At 42.6% G+C, this 7,059-nt stretch overlaps 1 protein-coding gene across 2 annotated transcripts in view; it reads left to right on the top strand.

Annotated features, from left to right (window-relative positions):
- Positions 1 to 6,058: 6,058 nt before the first annotated feature.
- LOC138972380 (uncharacterized) overlaps positions 6,059 to 7,059 on the top strand; it is a gene marked incomplete at its 3' end in the record, with an annotated part of 11,661 nt that continues 10,660 nt past the window's right edge. For both annotated transcript variants that reach the window (XM_070345048.1, XM_070345049.1), the window contains 1 exon segment: positions 6,059 to 6,130.

The raw sequence follows: 7,059 nt of genomic DNA, 5'->3' as shown, positions 1-7,059 counted from the left end.
AAGTTGATCGGTTTGATCTAATGCTGATTTCAGTTTTTTTCAGCGGCATAAGTCAGTGCTTCGTCTCGTATCGAAAACAAAAGCAGACGACAAATTTAGTCAGTTGGAGTTGTCTCCCGTACTCCTGTAGCATGCACTGATCTAAAAATAATCCACTATTCAGTTTAGATCAGTGCGCTGCACCGAGACGGTTCGGGAATTCCCAACAAAAGAAAAGATCCGCACAATATCGTCCCGGTCCCCGCGCGCACTGCTCGGCGCCACGGCCAATGACCGATTTCTGTGGCTTCACCACCGCGGCACCAGAGACTATTCTACAGTCTCTGGCGGCACTCCAAAAGTAGTAGTCCGCGTAATGCAAGCGTCTGTTCTTGAAAATTTCCCACTGATCTAAAAATAAAACCAGTGCAATTTCCTCGGTCGGGCTTTGCCACAGAAACTCACGGTTTAGTAAAGTGTACAATGTATTTTCTGATTTTTGCGCAAAAGCTTTTTTCCTTTTTCTTTTTTTTAACATAACAATGTTTAATGTCACTGTTTGTTTAAAAGAACATGGTCACATTTGTAAAAAAAATGTTAAATTAGAAAATAAATAACATTTTGGTTCATGATTTTTCCTACACCTGTGCTGAAAATAAGAAATAAAAATGTTGGTATATAAGTCACTCAAATACAGGTAAGTATGTATGGCTCGGTTTGAGTTTGTTGCGGTTGACCCTGCACAATGCGATCTCTGATGTTTTTGTTGAACAATTTTGTAATTCACAACTTCCTGTGTTACACAAACTCAGTGATGACCAATTTTGCCTTCACCCCTCCCATAGAGTGACGGATTTCACAACTTTCTACAGATGAACAACAATGTTGCCTTCACCCCTCCCATAGGGTGACGGATGTCACAACTTTCTGTGTACACAAACTGATGACGACATAAGCGCATGCGCAAACGCCTGCCGACACCCATAAGCTTTCAGCTATACATACATGTGAGCCAACGCCAGCGTAGTACTAGGGCGCATGGCCCTAGAATGAGGCCCCGTCCATCTCTTTTGGTCAAGAGGGGTACAGAGAGAGAGCGAAAGATAGAGCCTCTTACATGAACAGGCTCCTAATGCGGACCATTTGTGAGTTTTTATTTTTGCTGAATGTATATCACTGTATCAAAGCTAATTCACCCTAATAAGGCCTAACGGTTAACCTAAGAGAGAAGGACTACCAAACACAAAATGAAACTTCTTCGCAAGAAAACAAGCTTGTTATCAGCACGAAACAACAGTCGCATACTCAGGATCTCTCATGTCAAGTTTCATGAAGATCGGTCCAGTAGTTTTCTCTGAATCGCTCTACACAGACACACATACACCACGACCCTCATCTCGATTCCCCCCTCTACGTTAAAACATTTAGTCAAAACTTAACAAAAAATAATGTAAAAAGTGGTCTGCAACCTACTCTTATCTAAAATGACTTGTTATGCTTACAAATACAAGTGCTTGTCATCATTTTCACGAGTTTTCATTCACAAACACCTGGTAAATAAATCTCATGTTCCCCATGCAATAACTCGAGGTGGTGAATGGGTTTGAGCTTTCAGGTGAAACGTGGATTGTCAAATTAAAAGCCAATCAGGCTGATTGTTTGATGTGTGGAACCATCGTGGCTTTGGATTTGTGTTTCCGAGGACAACGATTGTAAGCATTCACTCTCAAAGACCCAATCAATGTTGATAATTACCGCGGCGACTCATGGTCAATTTGCAACTTATCTCTGTAATCGCAAAATCCACAACGAAAAGTCATAAACACTTAAAAGAAAAGAAATATGCTCAACACTAGGGAGATTTAATAAACGAAACGTCGGGACGTTTCGTTTTGAAGTTGTGGTAAACGTCATCATTTCGGGTGTCTCTCGCTGGAAAGGTGAAGGTCAACTGAAACGGAACGTGGAACGTCAAAACGCAGTCACGTTTTCCACCCCCAAAAAACGAACAATATTTCGTCAACTTTTGTGAGTATTTTTGCACACTAACAGTTTTATTTGTTGGCCATTTTATGCATTGCTAGATTCATCAACCCTTTCACAGTCTTTCAGCGCTGAGAATGTGTTCATTGGAGGTAGACAACTGTTGTGAACTGAAATATTTTGAAGGGTGCTGATCCTGGTACATTTATCCAACTTCATGGTGAGAAAGCAAATGGCGAAGCAGAAGTAGGTCATCGCATCGAATTTTTATTCTGGCTTCGTATGTGATTTTGTATAAACAAAGTCTGTGCGATTTATTTGGACTGAAAATAATCAAAGTATGCCCGATTCTGGACCACCTCCTGGGGTGTTTTTTTCCATTCTGATCGAGGACAGACGTGATAATTTCACTTGAAGATTTATCGCCCTTCCTTCATTCCGAAACGAAACGTGAATACATCTAAATCTTGTCTGCCGCCTATGCCGTCTCGTTTCACGTTCCGTTTCGCGGGGTGACTCATTCACCAAACGAAACGAGCTGCAAAACGAAACGTGCTGTTTCTTAAATCTCGCTAGTAGCGAGATTTAAGAAACAGCACGTTTCGTTTTGCAGCTCGTTTCGTTTGGTGAATGAGTCACCCCGCGAAACGGAACGTGTAACGAGACGGCATAGGCCGCAGACAAGATTTAGATGTATTCACGTTTCGTTTCGGAATCATGAAAGGCCGGGCATGGCAGGATATGATCCGCTGACTGGGCATGGCATAATTTCAACTCCACGAGTCAATAAAGGATTGACATACTCGCATTGCACGCACAAGAGCTTCACATTTTTCAATTCATGCACCTGATCACATACGAAGCCAGAATAAAAATTCGATGCGATGACCTACTTCTGCTTCGCCATTTGCTTTCTCACCATGAAGTTGGATAAATGTACCAGGATCAGCACCCTTCAAAATATTTCAGTTCACAACAGTTGTCTACCTCCAATGAACACATTCTCAGCGCTGAAAGACTGTGAAAGGGTTGATGAATCTAGCAATGCATAAAATGGCCAACAAATAAAACTGTTAGTGTGCAAAAATACTCACAAAAGTTGACGAAATATTGTTCGTTTTTTGGGGGTGGAAAACGTGACTGCGTTTTGACGTTCCACGTTCCGTTTCAGTTGACCTTCACCTTTCCAGCGAGAGACCCCCGAAATAATGACGTTTACCACAACTTCAAAACGAAACGTCCCAACGTTTCGTTTCTTAAATCTCCGTAGTACTGAATTCACAGGTATGATCGCAGCTCTGTACATTTTCAGACTGGAAGAAAAGCGTCAACAAGCTACGTTTGACGTCACAAACAAGTTTGACGTGTTATCTCGTGCTACTGTGACGATGCTTTGTGGCCCGGAGTTGGATTCTAAAAATTCGTCTCCCTGTGGGTTATTGTGCATTTTGTTGCACAACCAAAATGATGACAAAAACGATGTTTGGTAGCTTCTTGTCAGACCAGCACTTTGTTGTTGGTCCTCGGGGAGCATATCGCCTTTTGTCTCATATTTATCAACCGCGGCCTTCGGCCTTGGTCGATAAAGATGAAACAAAAGACGATATGGTCCCCTTGGACCAACAAAAAAGCTGGTCCGTCAACAAGCCACCAAACATCTTATATTGTCATCATTTTCACGAGTTTTCATTCACATACATCTGGGAAATAAATCTCATGTTCCCCATGCAATAAATCTAGGTGGTGAATGGGTTTGAGCTTTCAGGTGAAACGTGGATTGTCAAAGTAAAAGCCAATCAGGCTGATTGTTTGATGTGTGGAACCATCGTGGCTTTGGATTTGTGTTTCCGAGGACAACGATTGTAAGCATTCACTCTCAAAGACCCAATCAATGTTGATAATTACCGCGGCGACTCATGGTCAATTTGCAACTTATCTCTGTAATCGCAAAATCCACAACGAAAAGTCATAAACACTTTAAAGAAAATAAATATGCTCAACACTTACTGAATTCACAGGTATGATCGCAGCTCTGTACATTTTCAGACTGGAAGAAAAGCGTCAACAAGCTACGTTTGACGTCACATACAAGTTTGACGTGTTATCTCGTGCTACTGTGACGATGCTTTGTGGCCCGGAGTTGGATTCTAAAAATTCGTCTCCCTGTGGGTTATTGTGCATTTTGTTGCACAACCAAAATGATGACAAAAACGATGTTTGGTAGCTTGTTGTCAGACCAGCACTTTGTTGTTGGTCCTCGGGGAGCATATCGCCTTTTGTCTCATATTTATCAACCGCGGCCTTCGGCCTTGGTCGATACAGATGAAACAAAAGACGATATGGTCCCCTTGGACCAACAAAAAAGCTGGTCTGTAAACAAGCCACCAAACATCTTATAATGTATCGATTGGAGATTGGATTTCTCTTCTTTGAGTCATGTGACGTCAGAGGCCGACAAAACTTTATAATTTGGCGTTTCAGGTTGACCGAAACTTTAAAGGAACTACAAAACACACGTACGTCATGTGTTTGATTGCATACGTGTGTGTGCTGTTCAATGTCAAAACAACAACAAAGTCAGTACATGACGTGTGTTTTGTAGTTCCTTTGAAGTTTCGGTCAACCTGAAACACCCAAATATGAAGCAAATGTGTTTGATTGCATGTCAGTGTGTGTGTGCTCGTTCAATCGTCAAAACAACAACAAATTCATAGTACCTGAAAGGAATTCGATCGATACATAAATGTTATTTGCGTGTTTGACCAAAATATGACATTTTACACAGATCTCGACAGTCATTGTTCACCTCGACCGCTAGCGCGGTCTCGGAGAACAATGACTGTCTCGATCTGTGTAAAATGTCATATTTTGGTCAAACACGCAAATAACGTATAATGTTCTGCTGAATTACAGGCTTAAACTGCAGTGGAAAACCCTTCCTGAATTTACGACGCTAAAGACTTCTTCGGCCAAGGATGACCTCATCATTGCTGCCAGCACGTTTTGATCATGCAGCTGTCACCCCCGTCCATCGCTTTGACCAATAGAAGATATAAGTTAAGAGAGAAATTAAAGATAGAGCCTCCAACATGAACATTGTGTTGGGCGAAAGAGGGTGACAAACAATAATGAACTTTACGTGCCCAGACAATCTCTCTCTCTCTCTCTCTCTCTCTCTCTCTCTCTCTCTCTCTCTCTCTCTCTCTCTCTCTCTCTCTCTCTCTCTCTCTCTCTCTCTCTCTCTCTTTAGTCCCTCTTTAGTCCCTCTTTAGGGCGAGGGCCAGATGTAAAAAGGCAGATCACTGCTTACTCTATTGCCCTCGTTAAATAAAGAATTATTCTTGTTCTTGTTCTTGTTCTTGTTCTTGTTGTTCTCTCTCGGACTGTCAGTCTCTCTCTCTGTCTGTCTGTCTCTCTCTCCCTCTCTCTCTCTTTCTCTCTCTCTCTGTCTCTCCCTCTCTCTATCTCTCTCTCCCTCTCTCTCTCTCTCTCTCTCTCTCTCTCTCTCTCTCTCTCTCTCTCTCTCTCTCTCTCTCATTCACATGTATGTGCGTGTTTGTGTGTGTGCACGCGCTCGTTTGTTTAAGCGAATAGATCTTCAGACTTCTCTCTCTCTCTCTCTCTCTCTCTCTCTCTCTCTCTCTCTCTCTCTCTCTCTCTCTCTCTCTCTCTCTCTCTCTCTCTCATACACATGTATGTGCGTGGTTGTGTGTGTGCATGCGCTCGTTTGTTTAAGCGAATAGATCTTCAGTCTTCTCTCTGTCTCTCTCTGTCTCTCTCTCTCTCTCTCTCTCTCTCTCTCTCATTCACGTGTATGTGCGTGTTTGTGTGTGTGCGCACGCGCGCGTTTGTCAGTGTCTATGTATAGCTATCTGTGTCTGCGCATCTGTCTCCGAGTCTGAGCATCTCCGTGTGCTTGTATTCATGGCATCTGTCTGTCTATACCTGATTGTGTGAGTGTGGATCAGTGTGTGCGCGCGCGCGCGCATGAGAGCTCGAGAAAGCTTGAGAGATCCCGCGCATAGAGGCGTGAATTTACGTCACGAAAAGTTCTATTTGATGACGTCTGTCTAGTCGAATTCATATTGACGTCATAATCTCAGCCAATATGGGGTGCCATTTGTGTGCTGGAAATAAAAAGAAATTTTGTTTACTTCATGTTTTCAAGGTAAGATTTTGTGAGTTTCATCAGAGGTAAATATAACATAGACAGCATCACAATAGGCGTAAACCGATGGCTTATGTTGCCATGCAAGAACTGAATAGTAAATCAAGAGGGAAATCTTTATTTTCAAATAAAAAGCATCGATGATAAATTCTGACCACAGGCGGAAGGTATCGTTCACTGGACCACCATTATCATAATAAGACCACTTAGTCTTATTATGATAGTGGTGGTCCAGTGAACGATACCTTCCGACTGTGTTCTGACCTGGGCATCTAGTCAACCAGAAAAGACGGCTTTGCTCACTTTGTATTCAAGGTAAGGGTTTCTGAAGTGGATGAGAGGTCAACGTAAGGTAAGCTGCAACCTAATCGGCTTGCGCCTACAGACGGTTTTTTTTATTTTTTATCAGGGTCAGAATTTACGAGAAACTGAACAAAAGGTGACACTGATTTTCAGATTTAAAAAAAAACCTCTTCCCAGTTGGCTAGCCACATAGAAATGGGAAGACTTCCGATGGAAGGTTTCTTATCGCACAAAACTAAAACAATTTCAACACTGATTTCACTCCAGTCTGAAGTGTTGAACACACTTTGTGTAACCAGTTTTCAACACTGATTTCACTCCAGTCTGAAGTGTTGAACACACTTTGTGTAACCAGTTTTCAACACTGATTTCACTCCAGTCTGAAGTGTTGAACACACTTTGTGTAACCAGTTTTCAACACCGTATTCTTCTTCTTCGTCGTCGTTCGCTCAGACAGCAACTCCGGAGGCACTGATGAAGGCTGCTGTACGCCGGAGGCTCTCCATGGGTCCATAGAGTTTGTCCCTCATCGGTGTGTCAGCAGGCCAGGTCTCTGCTCGCAAGTTTTGGTGTGTTGGACAGTCCTGCAGGAAGTGTTCCACTGTCATTGGAGATGTGCCGTATGA

Source organism: Littorina saxatilis, linkage group LG8 (genome assembly GCF_037325665.1).
Source record: "Littorina saxatilis isolate snail1 linkage group LG8, US_GU_Lsax_2.0, whole genome shotgun sequence".
Classification (NCBI taxonomy): Eukaryota; Metazoa; Mollusca; class Gastropoda; order Littorinimorpha; family Littorinidae; genus Littorina; species Littorina saxatilis.
This window is presented reverse-complemented; position numbering and strand designations above follow the sequence as displayed.